The sequence below is a fragment of the Pinus tabuliformis genome, chromosome 4_1, assembly GCF_031772625.1.
Source record: "Pinus tabuliformis cultivar Carrire ecotype Pingquan chromosome 4_1, CPIR1, whole genome shotgun sequence".
Lineage (NCBI taxonomy): Eukaryota > Viridiplantae > Streptophyta > Pinopsida > Pinales > Pinaceae > Pinus > Pinus tabuliformis.
In genome coordinates this window covers 690,355,311-690,378,217 of record NC_142303.1, presented here as the reverse complement: position 1 = coordinate 690,378,217, position 22,907 = coordinate 690,355,311, and the positions used below count along the sequence as shown (strand labels likewise).

Sequence of the window (22,907 nt, the reverse complement as noted above, 5' to 3'; positions counted from 1 at the left end):
ACCCTCCTTCAAAGCAAAGGTCTTAAATCAATGTGTGCACCAACTACTTGACAAAGTGGGTAGAAACGAAGGAAATCAAAGCAGTGACAGAAGAAAAGGTGGCTGAGTTCTTAAGGGAAAATATCTTCTACAAGTTTGGCTACCCAAGAGAGTTAGTCACCGATCAAGGAAGCCAATTCACCTCTAACCTGATTGAAGACTTGCTCGTTCATCACAAGATCAAGCACAGGACTTCCACCCCATATCATCCACAAGAAAATGGGCAGGTGGAAGTCACTAATAGAGCATTGGAAGGGATTTTGACTAAGGTGGTGAGAAACAGCAGAAAGGATTGGGCAGGTCGCATGGTTGAGGCCACCTGGGCCTACAACACCACTTGGAAGACTACAACAGGTTTCACACCTTATGAGCTGGTCTATGGGAAGAAAGCTTTGATGTCCATAGAGTTCAAGTACAACACATTGAGGGTGGCAACTCAGCTAGACTTAGATCTCAGCCATGCTCAACGTGAAAGATTGCTGCAGCTGAATGGATTAGATGAACAGAGAATGCAGGCCCTCCTCCACTCAGAAATAGTTCAACTATAGAGGAAGATATGGCATGATCGACACCTTAATGAAAAGCAATTCTAGCCAGAAGATTGGGCGCTGCTGTATGACTCAAGATACAAGGATTTCAAAGGGAAGCTGAGGACACAATGGTTAGGACCATATACAGTGGAGAAATGCAATGACAATGGTTCAGTCCTTATCAGGACCATTGATGAAGAATCCATCCCCATGCTTGTCAATGGGCATCGATTGAAAATCTATAGGAAACCCCTTTCAAGGCAGGAGTTCATTGAAACTTTGGAAAAATCAGTGCTGGTAGTGGAGCAGGGCTCTGCCTCTATTCCACCCACACCTTGATCATCAAAAAAAAAAAAAAAAAATAGGAATAAAAAGATCCTTGAGCAAAAACCTCTCTGAGGTGCCCAAGGCAGACAATGAGGGTGAAAACCTCATGGAGGTGCCCCAGCTGTCTCTCAAAAAATAAAGAAATGGAATAAAAAAAGATCCTTGGGTGAAAATCTCTTCGAGGTGCCCAGGGCAGATAGTGGGGGTGAAAACCTCATGGAGGCACCCCAGCTGTCTCTCTCTCTCTCTCAAAAAAAAAAAAGAGGAAAAAAAGAGAAGAGAGAAAAGAAAAAAAGAAACAGGCCTAATCTCTGTAAAATAATTGCAGGTTGCAGGGAATACATTGCAGGTAAAGAGGGTCGCGCAAAACGAGGACAGGGGTCCGTACCAGGCTACAGGACATCCTTACAGACACTCCCTCCATGGCCACTTGCCTTTCCTAGGATTTGATCACATTCGGGTCGAGATTCCACCTCCTACAGGAAGTTCTGGGCTTTCTATAGGAAGTTTTGTATTTCTATAGGAAACATCTTGTAGAACCTTTGGGTGGGCCAAATTCAATTTTGGAAGGGGATCTGAAGCTTGGAATCTGTTGGTTAGGCCTGCAGCCACCCCTCTATTCCATCCATCACTGTATGTCACCCCTGTTTCATCTCTTTCCACCTCCATTGCACCCACCTGGTTATGTGTTCCTGCACAGTCATACAAGAAACCCTGTTTTCTTCAGATGGACAGAAAAAATTTTCAAGTGACAAGTCAAGCAGCAAAGGCTCACACACTCTACCTATTCAAGCTCCATCTAGACTCTTCATCAGCGAATATAGCCCTGCTCGTTTAGCCTGCATCCCAGGAGGAGAAGCAGCTACAGGACATCCTACAGGAATCCTGTAGCGGCTGATCCCTTTGGAAGACATACTCTAGAGGCAGGGGCAGTAGAAACCAAAAAAGGGAACATGTAAAAAGGCTCCTCCTCGACGTGAAAACATCCTCGACAACTGAAACCAAACAGAACCTATGCATGCAGCGTTGCCAACCGAAGGATCGGGTTCCAAAGCCATGCATACAGCATCAAAAAATGAAAGAATGGGTTCTAGCACCTGTGCATGAGGCAGAAACAAGCGAAGCAGTGGTTCCAAGTCCTGAAGTCTGCATAACGCATCCACATCCACGCAGGTAAGTGTCTAACCTCATTTGTCAATTGCATAAACTATATTTTGAAAACTACATGTCTGTGAAAATTGTTCGGATTGAATGAATTCGGTGGCCAGTCAACTGGCCGCCCATAGCCAGTCACATAGCTTCGTGGGATCCGAACAAGCTCAGTTACGTTCAAATTTGCCAACAAGACATGCAGCCGACACATGTGGAGTGTCCAGTCGGGGAAAATCGGCAGGATTGGCAATGGTGGTGGTGGTTAATGGCAGAGGAGAGGTAATGGCGGTTAAGGACATGCAGAGAAATGATGGCCGTGACGTTGGCTAACGGTTCGGTCCGGCCACCTCACCCCCTCGCCACGAATTGTGCCGTAGTTCAAAAATGCTCGGCTGAATACTCACATTACCCGTTGTTCATTTGCACTTGCAAACGTCTTCGGCTGAAGTACGCATCCTCTGCTTCCACAATCTGTAAAACACTCTTCCATGCATGGTATATTTCGAAAAAGTGGTGAATTGAGCTGTCTTGAATTGGAGGGTTAGAGACAAGTCTTCCTGTGAGTCAAAAATAGCAATTTATTTGTGTGTTGCACGGAATTTCTTAGTTGGTTCTGCATCAAAATTCTCCTCCACCGTTCTTGTTAAGAAAATTCCTCCAGTAGAAAAGATAAAGCACTATGAAGGCTAACCTGTGTATGAAGAATGTGAATTTTACATGGTTGTATGTATGCTGGGGATGAAAATTGAGCTCTACACTCTGTCTATGGAAACCTAATTCTTCCTTTTATACATGGACAGCCGAGTTTTGGGCAGCCAAAGCATTAGAACCAAGGAATTGGTGCAAGTTAAAAAATAAACACCTGAGAGATCCTGTCCTTAGGTTCAAAGGAGGAAATCATAAAACAGTAGTCCCTCTCTGCTCAGAGCATAAAAAAGAGCACTCTCACCATGCCAGGGGGATTTATCAGGAAGGAATCCTCGGATTCCAAAAAAATTCGTGAACATCCCGAGGTGGTGAACCTCTTCACCCGTGCCAATTGGATGACATTTTGTGACAAAATTCTGGGTCATGACGATGAGATAACAAAGGAATTCTTAATGTCCCTGCAACCTATATCAAAGACACTGGCCACTATGAATTTCAAAGGGTTGACCCGAAAGCTTACCCCTAAACTCATTAGTCGAGTTACTGATCTGCCATTGGGGATACCCTAGAGCAAAGAGGAGAGGGCATTGGGCCAAAAAGCCAAGAAAGAATTCTTCCTACCCAAGGAACAGTTTGCAGAAGATAAGAACGAGGTCCAGAGAGCCAGCTTACATCCTTTTTGGAGCGAAGTCAGTTTCCAAATCATGAAATACATTACCTATGAGGGGTGGTTCAGTATTGTCTATGGCTATCATTTCCGGTTGCTGAGTGAACTCAGACATGGGATGGATTTACCTCCAGAACAGAAGTTAAGCATCCCCTATTTTCTTCTGCAATCATTAATTGAGTGTGGCACAAAATTGAAGGAAGGGACACCAGATCAGCTAGCCCATCATGGGCTCATCAAGCTTTTAGTGGAAGATGGCCTTCACACCTACACTATTCCCCTCTCCTAGGAGATTTTCTGCAACATGTCCAGAGACGATGATATTCGAATTCTGGTCGAGGAACTCACCTTATCCAGCAGTGAGGAGAGGGAACATTGAGGCAGGAGAGAAATCCAGTGGTAAAGAAACACATGACAGATCACCACAGGAAGAACAAGAAGAGAAAAAAGGGAAAGGCCAAGCTACTGAGCCTAAAACTATGGGAGGAACAATGGCACAAACACACAGGGAGAAATGATTGCAGAGTAGAGCAGAGAGGACTGAAAAATTCCAAACAAAAGAGGTCACAACCAAGGCAACCACATAGAAATTAAAAGGAAAGACACATCCAACCAAGTATACCGAAACAGTTGGAACAGTTTCTACAGGAAGCATGAAAACAATTGACACAGGACTTTCTACAGGAAGCATGGAAACAGAGTAGCAAAAGGAGAAATCACATGAGATTTTGGCCAGGGAGGCAACAGCTGTGATGGTTGCCTTAAGCACATCTCCAAAGCAAAAATGGAAGCGAAAAAGGGAGCCTTCCATGTATTTTAAGGCAAGAAGGAGCATGCGGATAAAAACTGGCAGACCCCAGCCACAGTCAAAAGAGCCAATTACGATTGTGGACACCCTAGCTAAATAAAAGGAAAGGTCTCCTTCAAAGGCATCCATCACCTATGAACGGGGAAGCCTGAAAACGTCCACCTGGAGAGAAAGGATTAAAATTTTGGACACAAAGACCTCTCCACAGGATGCTAAGACTGTTCTACAGGAAACACTGGCTAGGCTAAAGGAGACCAAAGAATTGGAAGGAAAGGTAGCTAAATCAACACAGAAGGAAGAAAAGGCTGAGAACATTGTGGAACCAAGCCCCCATCCTGGCTTGGGCTCCTACTATAACTTGTTAGAGGCCATAAATATCATTCCCCAAAAATTTGCAGTGCCACTTTTCTTTGCACTAGAAGAAGAGAGAGTGAGGACCCACGCTTGGATGAAGATCGCCAAGTCCAAGTGTGTGAAAGATATAGGTCCCCTGGAGGAACAACTCAAAGAGGCAAGAAAAGAATTGGCTATGGTACAACATGTGGAAAGTAGCTAGCGGGCCAAGCTATAGGAAGAAAACGAGCTGCTTAAACAGCAGCTACAGCTACAGGGACAGTATAAGGAAGACAGGCCCCATATTTTGGGAGAAAAATAGCAACAGGAGGAGCCCAAAACAGACAAAGAAACGCTGATGAACAACAGAGAAGAGATGGGTTGCAGGCTGAAATTGAGACACTAACTAGACAGCTACAGGAGAAGGACTTGCAAGCAGCACAGGAGATACAGTCTTTGAAACAGCAGGTGCAAGAAAAGGAGGCCAAACTGGCCTGCATGGCCAGCTAGGTGATGGAAGCTCTGCAGTGTAGGCAACCTGCCAAATCATACACCCTATACCTTAAGGATCAATGGTTGTAGTTTCAGATTAACACCTTGGCCCAAAGAGGCATCACTCCATTTCAAAATTACCATCAATTCATGGCTTTATGTGACAGCAGCTCATCAGAGGACAAGGCCAAACTATCAGAGTTCTACCTCCACAATTTGGCCCTTCCCAACATGAATTTGTGGGACCCCAACGCTGCGGTAGGAGACGTGCAACTTATGGCCATGGCCTCGTGGATAAATCATGAAGAAAAGAGAGCAGCATAGGTCCGAAATATTATGAGCAGGGAACTTAGTGAGCCACTAATGATCGGAGCAAAGTTGGAGGATCCCTCAGCAGTGATAAGTGCCCACCAGCACTTGGCCAATAGCCCTCAGGATTTACTAGATTACATTGAGCAACAGGCTAAAGCTATTGCCCACTTTGAGGACATGGAGAGACTGTTGGGGGATAATTGCCTTCATGCCTGCACAAGGCGGTGGAACACACTACCCCACAGCTTGAAGATAAGAGAATACCACTCTCCAACCAGGATGAGGGAGGCCTTGGCAAGGGTACCCCTCTAAAAATAGTCAATGAAAAATCTGTAGGCCAATTGGATCGGCCTAAAATTCAGTCCTCCCTTGCTTTTGGGATTGCTAGAAGGAGTGAAGGAAGAGGAGGAAAACAGACAATGGGAGGAAGTGGAAAGAAAAGCAGGATTTCATGACCGGGAACAAGACATCACCGTGGAGCCCTGGGATGTGAGAGAGGCAGTCAAAGCTATCAAGGATGATGAGCTAGATTAGTTTCTTAGAGGATGAGAAACCCATTTAGCAGGGGGGTGATGATGAGCCCCAAAAATGGGTAACTTATTGGGCTCATTTTGCCTACCGTTCTTCACCAATCCACCATTTTTCATAGTTTATGCATATTTTTTGAGTATATTTATGTTAGTTGAACGAATGAGGGTGGTCACTTTACCAAGAAGGCTAATACGTGGTTATTTCAGGTTTTTTGGAAAAATTTTGGAACAAGGCTAAGAAATTATGAGCCAGATGATAGCCAAGCATGAAGGAACAAGGGTGAGGATTCGTAGGAAGGATGTCTCTTGCATTAAATGGCCCTTCCTTGAAATCTCCACCCTCAACTCGAAGCTCAGCAGGCCACCAAAATGAATCCTAAAGGCAACCGAGCAGCTTTGTGAAAAGTGACTGTTTACTGGCGGTTTGAATAGCCGATCCCCTTGAGTTAAGGAGGGCTACTGAGGACCCTCGTAGTGCATAAATAGGAAGGATTTCAGCCTTCATAGGTTACTTTTTGAACTGCTGTGTTTTGCACTATAGTGCTGTCATTTTCTCAGCTCATTTTCGTAGGTACTGCTGTATAACTATCTTGTGACATGGTTATTATTGAGTAATGAAAACTATCTTTATTTGGCATCAGTTTTGAGCTTTTCTTAGGAGCCTATAGCTCTTTGGGTTGGGCCCAACCCGAAGTGCCAAGGCTTCCTTTGTGTAATGTTATTTTCTTTTTATGTCTTTGCAAATTAATTTCTATTAAGTAGATTAAAATCTTGCTAGTTACCTAGGTCACTGTTGATGATTAGAAAGTATTTTTATGTTCAGATTGAGTTGATAGGTTAATAACAGGGAAGATCTTCAGAAAAAGGCCATCAAGCACCTCTGATCTCACCTCTCCTTCAGTGGGATCGTGAGCTGGGACAAAGGTGACCTTGTTGCCAACAAAAACACTGTCTTTGCTTCACTATGCAATCATTAGTGTTAGATTCTCATTTGCAGAAATTGATACCAGCTGTGTTTACATGTTCAGGTTCATGATTGCTTAGTTTGCATAGCCATTTCACGTGATTTCATTGCAAATAAACTTCCGTTCATTTCCTTTGTTGTTACTTAGGTCAGATTAGAGTAAAGTAGCTAGGTCATTGGTTTTCCAAGTCATTGTTTTTTCAATTTGAGAAATAACTTGCAGAGTGCCTATAATACCTCTCCATCTACCCATACTCCATCAATCCCATATGTTCCATCCCCTAACTCGGATTCTTGCCTCATGTTTGCCACATTTGCTCGCGTAGCCCTAATTTTTGTGCAACATTGCTCTACTCCTCCTTGAACAAATCCAACCATCCTCATCACTCCTCAACTCCATCCACCAAGTCCTAGACCTCCTCACACCCTTATCCTACCCCCATACTCACTTCTCCACCTTTCTTTCTCCATCCACCCTCCAAAATCCCATTTTTGAACATCCTGTAGAAAATACAGAACATCTTGTAGAAAATACAGAACATCCTGTAGAACCCCTACAGACTTCCTGTAGAAGCTCACGAAAGCAGTTTCTTGATAGCCAAACTCTGTGAAACTCTCTGGAAGGGTGCCACGGACACCTTAGGCCATATTCTAACCTTCCCAACCTCCTACAAGCATTTCCTCTCGCCAATCCACCTCTGCACAGTAAAAAACCAGTTAAAGCACATGTGTGACAATTCTGACACTTTACTCAAAAATACAAAAAGATGTTTTTTTTTCAGATTTTATTGTAGAAGTAGCTTAGACACATGCATTTCACCTTCTTAGAAGTCAATGGAATCTCTTTCAGTAGCTTTCGTCCTCTTTCTTGCATCAGTAGGATTAGCTGGTAAAATTAGGGTTTACTAGGGTTTGCATTTCCTTTCAGCTTTTCAATTTCTTTCTGCAAGTAGATTAGCCTCCTTTGAGTTAGCTTCCATCCATCAGTTAGAAAGATTCTTCTCAGAGCTCATAGAAGTTGGCTTAAGCTCCTATCGGACTTGTGCCAGCTGACCAAGTGACAACTACGGCAAGAGCTAGTACTTGTGCATACAGCATCGTCGCTTCCAAGTTTGTTACGAACTACCAGGTTGATAAGAGTAAAGAAGGGAGTCCCAGGAGTTGCAGCATTATTGTTGCAATACTGGAGCCCACCAATGATATCCACATTCCATAAGATAAAATACTCTAAATCATTGCAACTCAGCTCTCCACATGCATCTCCACAAAACCATTGTTTACTCTCGAGATGTTGTTAATTCTCATTTTCGTATTAAGGTTTCCTCTGTAATCTAGTGAGAACCCCACTACTTACATCAATACAACCTTACCTACGTCTTGTTGCTTCAAAGAAGCCACTTTTTTCTTGATACTAGGGAAATTCCTTGGTAAGTGATATTCTCAGTAGATCCAACAAGATATGTCCTTCTTCTCTTTGGCTACACCTGCTGGTTTGTCTTCTTTGGAGTCTTTCCCTTCTCTTGGTCCTTCTTCTTCTTCTTTCCCTTACTACTTAACACTTTGTCCTTATCATTCCCATCTTCTTTTTAATCAAGGAGTTTCTCTACAGTGGTGATGGTTGATACAAGATTCTGGACTCCTTGATTCATGACTTCCCTCTTTTTCCATTGCTAGAGATTGCTGACAAAGGACGACATCCTGTCCTTATCATGCATATCCGTAAGCTCCAACACAATACCTAAGAACTCCTTAATATAGGTATGGATATTTCCCATATGATTTATCTCTCTCAAATTATCCCTTGCCACCCATGCTTGATTCCTTGGTCCAAAATACATGTGCAAAGCCTCTTTTTGCTCCATCCAAGTCTCAATCCTATTTTTTTTTATGAATGGCTACTAAGTATTCAACTTGTGTTCTCCACCAAAATTTCATTGTTCCCATGAGATACATGGCTCTTGCATTTACTTTCATCTCTTTTCAACAACACTTTATTTGTTCCAGAAAAAGTTTCCAAGAAACTTAGTGCTTGTAGTCTCATCATACATCTTTGGTTCTTTCAACTTCACCTTCATAGACGTACTGGTTAAACTCTTCCTCATTTAATGCTTCAACACTACCATGGTATCAACCTAATCTCTTGTGAGTTTCATAAGTGACTTCACTTGATCCTCTGTGTCCTTCATACAATCTTTTTGATCCTATACTTGTCTCACTACATAATAAATGGAATATTAAAATGATTTAATGGATCCCTTAAATTCTTGAATGGCTTATCAGGTTTCTTCAAAACAATTTCCATGGCCTTGCACATTGCCTACCATCTATGCCTAGGTTGTCTCAAAATATGGAATCTCTCATATAGTGCCACTTCATCTTGGTCCATTAGGTTAGACCTAGTGTTAATAATCATGACTTATTTCTTCTAGATGTGACCTTTTCAGACTCACTTCAAATTTCTAACTGTAACATATAATGAGAACCAATATTTAAAATCTTCTTTCCCAATTGGAAATAAATTGAAAAATCCCCTTCCCTAATGACATGCAACTAAAAGGAAATTGTATCTATAATTATCCTTTGACTCTTAATTCTTTCGGTACCACTTCTAGTGTCAGTTCCTGTACTTATAATATGTAGAGTAGTAGCCTTCTGAACCTGCCTCTAGATGGTCAATGCTACTAGCTCCTATATTTTCACCTTTATTTATTGTGAGTATCAACTCTAAATACCAACTTCTCATGGTAAAGAGCTTCACCTAGTATTTGCATTTTCTCTAATACCACCTACAAGTTGGTGAAGATCACACTACTACTTCTGCTTTAGCTCTAATACACCCTATCGTCACCCTAGGGACTCTTGTACTTACAAGGTTCATTTTTGGGTGCACAATGATCCCTTGAATGAGAAATATAGACCCATTTAAATTATCCCTATACCATTAGTTAGCGTAATATCATAACTCTTTGATGTAATGAATAAATATTACTGACACTTCTACATAAATTAAGTTTCCATTCATAAATACATGAGAATTATATGCAAGATATCAATTCATCATTGACATCATCATACACATGCACATGGTTTCATAAAGGAATGACCTTCCATCCTTCTACATTTATTAATAATATAACTTTACAACAATCTACCAAGAAAAAGGTTTGGGATACAGGAGTAAATAGCCAAAATAACCAAACAAGGAAGTTCAAACCTTAGTCCAACCTTTGCACCCCACCTGGGTCTCTTCAATAGCTTAATGAGTCATGCTGGCACCTTACAAGTTGTCCTCACACTCCAAAGGGCATGTTGGCACCCTTGCGGGGCACTGTCAACTATCTCAGCCTATCCTTAGCTAGTCTCAAGACTCAAATTGGGTCTGCAAGACTAAGAGCCTTGAGCATCCCTTCTCCATCTACATCATACCATTCATTTTCTCCTTTCACCTAGAATGATTGTTGGATTTTCCTTGTTTAACTTGCTTCTCTCCATAATGTGACTTCTCTACTTCACCTCTACTTATATGGGTTGTCTCCTACCTCTATGTGTTTTCCACTTTCAATCTTGGGTCATCTCACCTTTGTAGGGTGGGTGCCTTAGGCTGGGATGACTCCATTTTCCCACCCAAGAATTCTCATGTCCTCCCACTTCTTTCCAATTGTTTTTCCATGCTACCCCACTCATTTTGGTAGACACGCTTCCACACTAGGTGGTCATTCTACTTAGACCATGTGACCATTCATGCATCCCAATATGCCTTGAGCCAACCTCTCCTCCACTCGACTGCTTGTCTCGGGGGCACCTTGTCCAGTGCCTAGGGGCACCCATTTCCTCATCCATAGTATCATTTCATGCCTTTTGCCCAGTTCTTGGCCAAGTTGGGTGCTCGTGCCATTTTGCCACCAATCTACCCACGTGTGGCTAATGGAAACCCCATATGTGAGTTCTCAACACCTCGTGTTAGCGCACCCTCGTCCAACATCCACTTTCATCGCATTTCCTATGATATATTCATTGCAAATTGTGCAATGGAGATGTCACCTATGATGTGCACCTCGGTTAAAGCTGCACCCAACTCTAGTGCCTAAAAGTCATAATGAAATGCTAATTTTTTCTTCACCACATTATGACATTGATTATTTTTTCACATATTACGATGTTGATTTCGTGTTTTTCATAGTGAAACATTGATATTTTGTCTTTCATATGTGATGTTGATTTTTATTCGTCACAACAAAACATGGATTTTATGCTCATCACATGTGATGCCAATTTTTATTCATTACATTATGATGTTGATTTTCAAGCTTTCGATTGTGACATTGATTTTTGTTTGATACATTGGGATGTAGATATTATTTTATCACATTTCTATGTTGATTGTTAACATAATTGTGTATGTTGTGAAGAGTTCTAGCTATGGTTGTCAATGTTTAATTGTAAATGAATATGGTTGACCATATTCACCATGGGTGACCATGTTGAACATGGAAGAACTTGGTGACCATTGTTGACCATAGTTGAGCTACTTTGGCTATGGTTGAATATGGTTACACTACAATTTTTTTTATAAAAATATTAATATTATTGTTGTTAATAATAAACCTTTCTAAACCCTAATTTCCTCTCTATTTTCATATTTTTCTCTTAAATAAATATTCTTCATATATTCTCTTCTTTCATGATTTCTTCTATTGTTGGCTTAACGGGGCCTGATACACATTTAAAGTTATTCATGCCAACCAACAAAGCCCTAACTACTGGCCCTTTTAGCAACAACCTACATATTTCAGGCTATAGTCTCACCCGAAGTAGTATTGGGGGATGCTAGAACCAGGTTTCTGCATCCAAAGGTTCGTGTGATGGTATTCCCAAAGTTCTTATAGCTCAGATATGCCTTCGCGCAGATATATCCCTTTCAACTGTCAACTACTGCAACTCTATCGAAATGACCTTCAAATCTTCACGAAGGTACATGATTGTAATTAGCACACATAAAAGGTACAGATTCACTACTTTCATGCAATAAACTGCATATTTAAAAGACTTTACGACCTAGATCTGTTGTCGCACAGATCTATCCCTTCCGAACAATTAACTAAAGCAAATCTGCTTCACGATCTTCATGAAGGTGTTTAATTATTATTATTATGCATAAATATTACAGGTCTATCCATTTCACATAGAGATAAAGAATTAAGTCACATAAAATAGATCACAGAGCGAAGATACATAAACTTAACATAAATAAATAAATAAGGCACAGATGCATAGATTTGGCTCAAAATAGTCTTTATTATGAATAAGCATTCAATTACATACTTTTCCTCCCTAGGCACTTAGCTCCAGGGGCTCATGCACTTAGCTACAGACTTGCCAAGGTCTCCACGCACTCAGCTGAAGGAGCCTTCCCCTTTCACCTAAGTATAGGAAATAGACTTTTCCTACCTTACGACCTTGCTCTTACAATGATTCTCTATATAAAGTTATCTCTTAGACTCACTATGACTCAACTATATATATCCTTTTCATTACAATACCATGGCTTGCGAACCATGGATGAGTCTCAAAACCGACCTATCACCTACCCATACAAGGGACTAATGCCCCTTTGACTCTTTCTTAGCTTCACGCTCTGCTTCCATATTTCACAAAGACTTTACATTATTTCACAAAAACTATTACAAAACTTGACTTTACTGACAAAATTTGACCCTAGGGATCCCATCCTAATAGGCCCCCAACACAAATATGTTGACTCACCCTTGAGTCACTTAGTTGGCTTCTCCACTTTGTTGTGGAGTTCGTTGAACTTTATCTTCAAGACTTCAAGGTCTGTTCTGCTATGTACTACACCATGTTGCACTTCTTCAACCAACTTCTCTATAGCTGGCCCCTCCATCACGAGGCGCATTGTCCTCTGTGTCTATTGGAAAGTCTTCAGCTTCTCTTGGATAGCCAGAGTAATCTAGCTCACTTCTTCTATCCATGGTTGAAACTAAGCCTTGAAAAGTTGTTCTTTGTGCTCCAGCTCCTCAACCTATACCTACAGTGCCTTCATTTATTTTAAGCGCGTGAAGTACTGGACTGGCACCAAAGTGTGCGCAGTCGCCCTAATCTCATAAACTTTATGTTGTGTCTCTCTGATCTCTGTACCCATTCACTAAAGGTTGGAGCCCTCCTGCAAAATGGTCCATAGCTCCATTTCATTTTCAAAAAGACAAGTACAGCTTATTACTACATTATCCAAGGTAGACATATGTTCTCTGATGGTTGTGCCACATTGCTCGTTGATCTCTAGCGGAGTAGTCAACTGCAGCTTCAATTGTAATTTGGAGATCTTCATCTGAAAATCAAAAGTAACTTGTCCTACCTTCTCCTTAGACTATTGCACTGCAATGACCAATTTCTGAACCTTTGCTGAAGCTTTCATATCCTCTAGAATGTGTAGCTCTAGTACTGAATTACACGCTTGTGTAATTGTTGCTTCTAGGCTCTGGCTTCGCGCTACTAGCTCTTCTTTTTCCTTGAGATCCTAAACCTTTTCGGTGAAGATATGATCATTGTTCATTTTTACTTTCCTAATACCAAAAGCACGTGTTTCTCTCTAATCTGAAGCTCATATGGGACACCCTCATGAAGCACATGAGGCTATGAAGTGGAAGCGTGACTAAATTCATACCCACACCCTTGATCTTTCATAGTTAAGTGTTATCTTCTTTTGTCTCTATGCATAATATTCCATCTAGTAAGGGAATGAATCTAACCTCAACTCCATCGTGGACGTCTTCTATCTATCGAACCTCTGCGGGGTTCTTCCTCCCTATCTATCGAACCTCTGCGGGGTTCTTCCTTGGTGACTTTCGCACTGGTACAGGTTGTGGATCGAAAGGCAAATAGCACAATATGATTGTGTGTCTCAGATTCAGTATTGTTGAATGTATCAGGGGAAGCTACGATGAAGGCTTTGTGGGACAAATTAGGGACTTTGTACCAATCTAAGTCTCTGGTGAATAAACTGTTCCTGCGGAAAAAGTTGTATAACTTGAGGATGAAAGATGGAGACTCAGTGACAGAGCATCTGAACACATTTAATACTGTGGTAAGTCAGTTAGCATCTATTGATATTAAAATTTCAGATGAAGATAAGTGCATTAGTTTGTTGTGTTCTCTACCAGATTCGTGGGATAGTCTGGTTATTGCAATAGGTAGCAATAAAACTGCCTTGTAGTTTGATGAAATAGTCTCATTCTTGTTGATGGAGGAGATGAGATGGAAAAATATGGAGAGCCAGAATAGTGATGCCTTGTCTATATGAGGACGTTCCTAGAACAGGAACAAAAATAAGTCATTGAGTGGGAGATCTAAATCTAGAGGGAGATCTAAATCTCCAAGAAAACCTGTAAAGGTGGTGTGCTAGAAATGTGGAAAGGAAGGGCACTACAAAAGGGACTGTAAATCTAAAGCTCCTGATAAAGGAAAGGGATCTTATGATGCTCCCTCTGCAGAGGCAAAAACCACCTTAGCTGAAGGTGGGGATGTGTACTTGGCTTCTTCAAGTACACATGTAGATCATGAGGCATGGTTAATTGACTCGGGTGCATCCTTTCACTTCACTCCCCATAGAGAGTGGTTCTGTGAGTATGAGAAATACGATGGTGGTGATGTCTTCTTAGGGGATGATAGGAAGGCTAGAATCGTTGGTCACGGAGAAGTAAAGTTGAAGCTGCAAGGTGGAAGGGTTAGAACACTTCGGGGTGTTCGGCGTATTCCTGCATTAGCTAGAAATCTGATTTCTATAAGCAAGTTGGATGATGCAGGTGTAAAAAAAATGTTCGAGAAGGATACCTACAAGATGGTTTGAGGAGCACTGGTATTGATGTGGGGAGTTTGGAATGGAACTCTGTACAAGCTGCAAGGTAGCACGGTTGTTGATGGGTGAAACAGTTCTATGGTTCCTGAAAGTGGAGCAGAAAATATAGTGGTCTCTAGAGAGAAGGCCATGTTATGGCATCAAAGGCTTGGACATATTGGAGATAAGGGCCTTCGAATACTTCATGGTAAAGGTATGGTAGAAGGTATGAGTAATAGCTCTTTAGATTTTGATTTCTATGAAAATTGTGTATATGGGAAGTAGAATCGGGGGAGTTTCCCCTCTGGTGGTAAGAGGGCGAAACAAATATTAGGGCTTGTGCACAGTGATGTGTTTGGACCTATGAAGGTTCCATCACTGGGTAAGTCTGTGTACTATGTATCATTTATAGATGAATTCTCAAGGAATACATGGATATATTTCCTTAAGAAGAAATCTGAAGTCATTGACAGGTTTAAAGAATTTAGGGCTCTCGTGGAAAATCAGACAGAGAAGAAGATAAAGGTGTTGAGGACAGATAATGGTGGAGAGTTTTACAACAAGGAATTTGAAGAATTCTGTAAGAAGTGCGATATAGCATGGCAGAAGACTACTCCACATACACCTCAGAAAAATGGAGTTGCAAAAAGAATAAACAAGATGTTGATGGAAAGGACAAGAAGCTCTGCTCAGTGGTGTCGGGTTAGGACAAGAATTCTAGGCAGAGGCGATGGATACTGCATGTTACTTGGTCAACAGATCACCTTCATCAGCGTTGGAGGATAAAAATCCATAAGAGTTATGGACTGGTAAGAAACCCTCTCTTTCACATCTGAGGTTATTTAGATGTGATGCATATGTACATGTTCCAAAGGAGAAATGAACCAAGTTGCATAGTAAATCTGAAAAGTGCATCTTTATTGGGTATAAGGATGGTTTAAAGGGTTATAAGCTTTGGAACCCAGTAACAAGGAAGGTTTTGTACAACTGAGATGTGGTGTTCAGAGAAGTGAAATATGTTATTAAAGATGAAGTCCAACCGAAGGAACCTGAGAAGATAGAGTTTGAGCTAAAGGAGGAAGAATCAGACTCTACAGTAGAGGAGGAATCAAGAGATGAAGAGCCATAAACTCTGGGTCTGAGAAGATCAGTTCAGGAAAGAAGGCAGCTAGAAAGGTATAGTCCATCTGCTTTCTATTCAAATTTTGTTTTATCTATTACTAACGATGATCCTAGAACTGTGAAGGAAGAAGTAGATTCAAAGGATGGAAAACTTTGGAAAGAGGCCATGGTTGATGAAATGGCATCTTTGCACAAAAATGAGGCTTGGGTTCTGGTTGAGTTTCTGGTTGGAAGGAAACCCATTGGCAGCAAATGGGTGTTCAAGAAGAAGACAAATGCAAAAGGAAAGGTGGAGAAATACAAAGCTCAGTTGGTAGCAAAAGGTTATTCCCAGATGCTGGGAATTGATTTTGGTCATATTTTTTCTCCTATTGCCAAGGTAACTTCTATTAGATTACTTTTATCTGTTACTGTTGCTCTTGATTTTGAGGTAGAACAGATGGATGTGAAGACATCATTTCTTCACGGGGATCTAGAAGAGGAAATCTACATGAAGCAACCTGAAGGCTTTGTGGTGAATGGTAAGAAAGAACTGGTATGCAAGTTAAAGAAGTCTTTGTATGGCTTAAAACAGTCACCCGGGATGTGGTATCAGAAGTTTGATACATTTATACAGGGACTTGGCTTCACCAGAAGTAAAGCAGATCACTGTGTGTATTTTAAACTAATTGGTGACTCTGTTATTTATCTGGTCTTGTATGTGGATGATATGTTGCTGGTTGGAAATGACAAAGAAGTTATCCAGAATTTGAAGACCCAATTGTCCTCCAAATTCGACATGAAAGATCTTGGTGCTGCAAACTATATTTTGGGCATGGAAATTAAAAGAGATCAGGCAAAGAGGAAGCTCTGGTTAAACCAGAGGAAGTATGTCGAGACAATATTGCAGAGGTTTAATATGAAGGATAGTAAACTAGTGAAGGTTCCTATTCCTGTAGGTGTGAAGTTATCTGTTGAACAGTGTCCCAAGACACAAGAAGAGGAAGAGGACATGTCCCATGTTCCATATGCAAGTGCAGTTGGTAGCCTGATGTATGCAATGGTCTATACTAGACCAGACATTGCACATGCAGTGGGAGTATTGAGCAGGTTTATGTCAAAACCAGGAAAGGAGCACTAGACAACAGTGAAGTGGGTTTTCAAGTATTTGCATGGCACTAGTGATTATGTTTTGTGCTATCAAGGAAGACCAGGATTGGACAGAGTGTTGGATATTCATGGTTTTGTTGATGCAGATTGGGTTGGAGATCTAGATCAAAGAAGATCTACAAGTGGGTATGTGTTTAACCTATTTGGAGGTGCAGTCAGTTGGATGAGTAAGAAATAATCTATAGTGGCACTATCAACTACAGGAAGAATACATGGCGGCCACTCATGCAAGCAAGGAATAAGTTTGGTTGCAGAGATTGTGTTCAAGTATGGGGTTAGTACAGGAAGCTATAAGGATAGACTGTGGTAGCCAAAGTGCAATTTTCTTGGCAAGGAACCCTGCATATCATTCAAAGACAAAGCACATTGATGTTCAGTACCACTTTGTGAGGGATATGATAGAAGACAAAAAGGTGTTGCTGGTAAAGGTGGACACTTTGAAGAATACTGTGCAGATGCATTAACAAAATCTGTGAGCTCTGAGAAGTTCTCTTGGTGTAGTGTAAGAGACCTATCCTAGGGTCTACTAATAGATCTAATTAAATGCAATAAGAGGCGATAATTTACTTACTTACAAGACTTTTAAACAATTTTTTTTTTACCATTTACTTTCTAATCAGCATAACTTAAGGTGAATATTTCATTTTAATAAAATTTACAAGAGTAATCTATGGAGGAATTCCAATACTGGTGGCTGGTGGAGATGCCTTTGTCCTGTTGCTCCTCCTGAACATTTCTCTTGATGGACCCAACTGGATTTACCTCCCAGCCAACTAGGAAATAATCCCTAGCCCAAGAAACCTCCATAGGTTCCCTAGCCCTCTGAGCTCAAGTCCAACTAGATGTAGTGTGTGTGTCCAAGATTAATTATCCAGACCAAGATGAACAATATTTCCCTCTTCTCAACAACCCAAGAAACCTCTACAGGTTCCTGAGGTCTTCAAGAAAAGACAACAAGTCCTAAAATCACAACCAACCCCACAATCATAAGTAAGACCCAACCTCCCATTTTCTCCCTTCCCCTTTCCCTTTTATACCCTCCCTCTTATCCATCTCAACCACCCCTCATTAATGTCACTAACTTCTCATCCATCCTTATAGTTGACTTCTCTTCTCCCAAGTAAAGTTGGGAGTACATTTGGAAATGTGACATGAATATAAAATTGGGAAATTAATGGGAGAGGACCATGTCTTCTCCCAAGTAAATCTGAAAGTACATTTGGGAATGTGAGATGAATATATATATTGATAATTAAATGGAGAGGACTATGTCTTCTCCCAAGTAAATGTGAGGGTACATTGGGGAATGTGAGATGTAATTAAATGGAGAGGACCATGTCTTCTCCCTAGTAAATGTGAGGGTACATTGGGGAATGTGAGATGAATATATATATTGATAATGAGTTGGAGAGGACCATGTCTTCTCCCAAGTAAATGTGAGGGTACATTGTGGAATGTGAGATGAGTACATATATTATTTGAAATAATGGAAGGATACCATACCCTACCTAAGATTCAATTTGAGAAGGTAAGTTGGGAATTTGAATCATAGAAATCATGAATTTTATATTAGACCAATATTTCTCAATATTTTCAGATAATGTAAACATTAATAAAATTTGCAGGATAAGATTTAAGTGGGGCATTACATACACCCCTCCTTCAAAAAACTTTGTCTTGAAGTTAGAATGGAAAGATACAGGGAGTTCGAAAGCATAGCAAATCAGAGAGAGTTATAGCAATAAAATTTGAAAAGTCAGACAATCACATTACTTCCCATCAAGAGTCTCCAATTGATCTATATCCTCCTATCCATACTGACCTACTTTTGTTCTGACCCTATCCGTCCTATGCTTCTTTATTAGTGGCAATGACCATACTAACCACTGATAAAACCGACATGGTGGAAGCGTCGAATACATCGACCTCACTTCCCCAGTAGGCAACTAGAAATCGTCATCACACATCTCGAGGAGCGTGTCCACCACTACCCTCCCACGATTCTAGATTTCAGAGGATACATAGTGGGAAATGCCTCCACGCCTCCTTCACAACTAGGGTCAATTCCCTAACATGTACCTCACTATAGAGCTGGTTAGACTTGTCATTGAATAATCCAGTCAGGTCATCTTGCCACCTTTCATTTGCATTTTACTTGTGTCATAAGAGTGCATATCAAGTAGATACCAAATGTAATAGAACAATGTACATTGTACCTTTCCTCACTGGTCATCTCGACCTTCCCCAATGGAATAGTAGATATTGGTTATCATACAATTCTTTCCAATATGTAGTTTAGTTCTCATCCATGCATATATATAACCACAAAATAGATATAGATACATGATCTTAAACATCATGTTTATTAAGCCCAGAATCCACGTGTCAATTTTTTTTTCGTTCATACTGGAAATAAATCTTACATTAGATAAATCATAATTTCACTAAGTCATTGATTAGATAAATCATATCTATATAAGCCTATACTATGCAATAATAACTCTAACAAGTCATGCACTAGATAAATTGTAACCAAGTAAGTCATACATTTGGTCATACATCCAACATTTCCATCATCAATACCAAATCCATCCATTGATTTTCATGTGTCCAACCAAATGTATATAATGTTCATAAATAACAACATGGAACTGCATAATAGAACCTTAACGTAGGTGGCTATCTATGTTAAAATGGGCATCATAAATTCTCATGCGACATCCTTGTGGAACCCCTCAATAACAATTAGAGTTGAAACAGATTCAACTGTCTGTCATGGAAAATAGCATTTGAACTCGGATATGCTATAAGGTGGTATCAAAACCAAAATAATGGCAAGCAATGGATTAGTGCACTATCAATTCCACTAGACGGTGCTAGTATAAGTTTCATGCATATAATTTCTTTAATACCTTAGTGAATATAAAAGTCCTACTCTTCCAACTTGTTGGTTTTTCATCTTCCAAACCAATTAGTTAATCTTGAAAATAAAAGACTCAAAACTTCAGAAATTGTTTCCAACATGATTTTCATACTTTATGTTTTTTTTAAATTGAGAGAAATGTCCTCTAAATGTCAAAGGTTCAAATTTTATTATATTTTTAATCATTCTTTACTAGTACTAAAACAATTTCATGATATATATTGCAGCTCACAATATGGCCAGACAAATGAGAAATAATTAAATGAACGGAATGATTCCCTTTGCCCTGTTGCTATTAGTATTTCCCTTCTAAATGACACAACATCTCTAAAGATGCCTACTCCTTTCACAAGTGGCTAGTGACCACAAAAGTTGCGAAGAAAGTTGAGGTTCCTTTTATCCAAAACTAGAGACACATTATTTTTCACGACATTTTTATTCAACACTAGAATAAGGGTAAAAGTGTATTCTAATATTTTCATTGGTATTTTATTGACTAAATAATCTTTCATTCTAAAATCCCAATTTCTCTATGAATTGATCTTCTTATTGAATTTAAGATAATCAAAACAACTATCACAATAAGCCTTACACAAGTCCATGGTATTCAATCTATGTTTTCACTAGAAAATTCCACCACCCCTAGAATAATCATTGATGTCACATATAGGATATTTTGAGCAAGACCTTGAATGATTGAGAACCCTTGATTTATGTTATCCATTCCGATAAGGTACTTTTTACACTCTGGGTTGTACCCTAGATTAGCTATCCCAAGTAAAGGCAGTTTTTCTGGAGCTTGTTAGTAATTAAGCAGTATAAAGAATCATTTTCCTAAACGATTAATTTGAGACCATTAAGTTTCAATTGCGATGAAGTATAATAGTTAACAGAGCAAGCTTTTGATGTCTCGGTTTGTGATTTTTTTTTGAAATTTCCATGAAATATTCAAATATTACATCTCTTGCCAAATCAATAATATAGACAAACCAATTGGGTTTAGATTTTAGTCTACTAGTTTATTCTATTGGGAAAACCTACACTTTATTCTCAAGATTTATTTTCGTGAGAAATTTTCATGCGTACTGCTTATAGAGTGCATATTTAAAAACCTGCGAAATTCTGTCCACTTTCTTATAGACCGTTGAAGATTCCATCCCGATATTTCTTGGGTTTGACTTATTTTTCGTGATTCTTTTTACTACGCATTTTCTCAATATCTAGGCAGTTAAGTCTACTGTTCATTAATATTTATAAATTTCTTAGATTCTATTTCTTTTGGCAGTTGCCAGTGACCTGTAGTTGCAGTGTAAAGCATGTTGACCATAAATGAGTTTCGAGTTCCAAAGCAATACATGAAATTTATTTTTTTGATGTATGTTAAATGGTGGACTTTTAGCATGATATTGATTTATTGAATTTTTTATTATTTTCAGGAGGAATTTGACACTTATGATCCCAAGGCACTTTGGTATTTAAAGCTGCAGTTCTTGAAGAAGAGGTCGAAAATCATAGAAATTGTTGCAGCACGTGATATTGTATTTTCTTTGGCCGAATCTGGTGTTTGTGCAGCATTTAGAAGAGGTGAGAAGATAGACATGTTTAAGAATACCATTTTCTTTCAAAGTGTTAATTATGTGGCTGATATTCTCTTCCGTTTTGTAAGGTGGTTTCTTGCTAGTGTCTGAATTTTTTTTCTGCATTGACAGAGGCCAACAAGAAAATATGCTACCTGAATATAAGCCTCGAAGAAGTGATATGCAACCTCTTTTATAATAAGAACAATGATTCTCTAATCACAGTGTCAATATATGCCTCGAGTAATTTCAGTTCACTGAAATGCAGAACAACACCCATTGAGTATGTTTTTCTTTGAATTATTCTGATCCAAGTTTGTGAATCATGAACTTCAAGTTTGGTTTGGAATATACGCAATCGTATTTAAGCTTTGTGCAACTTGAATGATAGATGTTTTAGTAATGACACGAATCATGAAAATTTGCAGGTATATCTGGAGGGGTCAACCAGATGCAGGCTTTGCCTTATTCGAGTTCGAGCCATTGAAATGGCCTGGTTTTGTAGAGTTTGATGATGTGAACAGAAAAGTTCTCACCTACTCTGCCCAGGATGGGTAAGCTTGGCATTTATGTGAACAAATTTTTGATGCATAGTGTTTTCGTAAAACTTTACTAGATCTCCTAATTGTGTTGTGGTGTTTCTGATGGTTTTAGCATCTATAAGGTGTTCGACTTAAAGAACTAAACATTATTGTATTCAATATCAGATGAACATGTTCAAGAGATAAAGATCAAGTAGAGATGATATTATCTACTTTATCTAAGAGATTGTAAAATAGAGCTCAAGTTCCTTTGAAATGGATATTTCAACAATTGTCAATCCTAGTGTTAGAGTTAGTCTGGTCAGCCCTCCGTCAGAGATCAAAACTCTTTGTGCATTTCAATTTTAGGTGTCCCGCTCCATTCACTGAGCTGCATTTCTCTAGGGACATGCCATGATATGATGGAGAAATTTATGCTAATCATTTTCCCTTGTGTCTGGCTCCTGCTGGCTCAGGTCTTTGTCCATAATCACCGAAAGTTCATGATAGTCAAGGTCTGATCCTTTACAGGACAAAGTCATTTTTATGTTTGGGTCTAGGAGTTCATAAATTTGGTCTTTGAAAACATGTCCAGAACAAGCCATGCAGGCTAGAGGGAGGCCTTATATAACTATGGTTCAGAAGCTTCATCATCACCTGGAGAGACATCGACTCTTCTTCAAAACTCTGTTTTGAAGAAAAGTCAAACGAGGTCAATTATGACAGATTTTTCCAAAAAGATCACCAATTGACTTTTCAGATGTAGTTATGATTTATATGGCCAAATGCTCTGTCGTACAGTCCCTGCAAAGAGGTGCCGAAAATTTCATCATTTGAGCCAAAATGTCAGAGGGAAAGTGAAAATCAGTGTGTTTAAAGGTCAATGAAAAACTACTAAACTCAACATTAGAAAAGGGGTTTTCAAAGAGGCAAAAATCAAACCCATCTCCTCCAAGGCTAT

General features: G+C 39.8%; 1 pseudogene; it reads left to right on the top strand.

Annotated features, from left to right (window-relative positions):
• Positions 1-1,971: 1,971 nt before the first annotated feature.
• Positions 1,972-22,164, top strand: LOC149178013 (uncharacterized; annotated as a pseudogene).
• Positions 22,165-22,907: the final 743 nt, after the last annotated feature.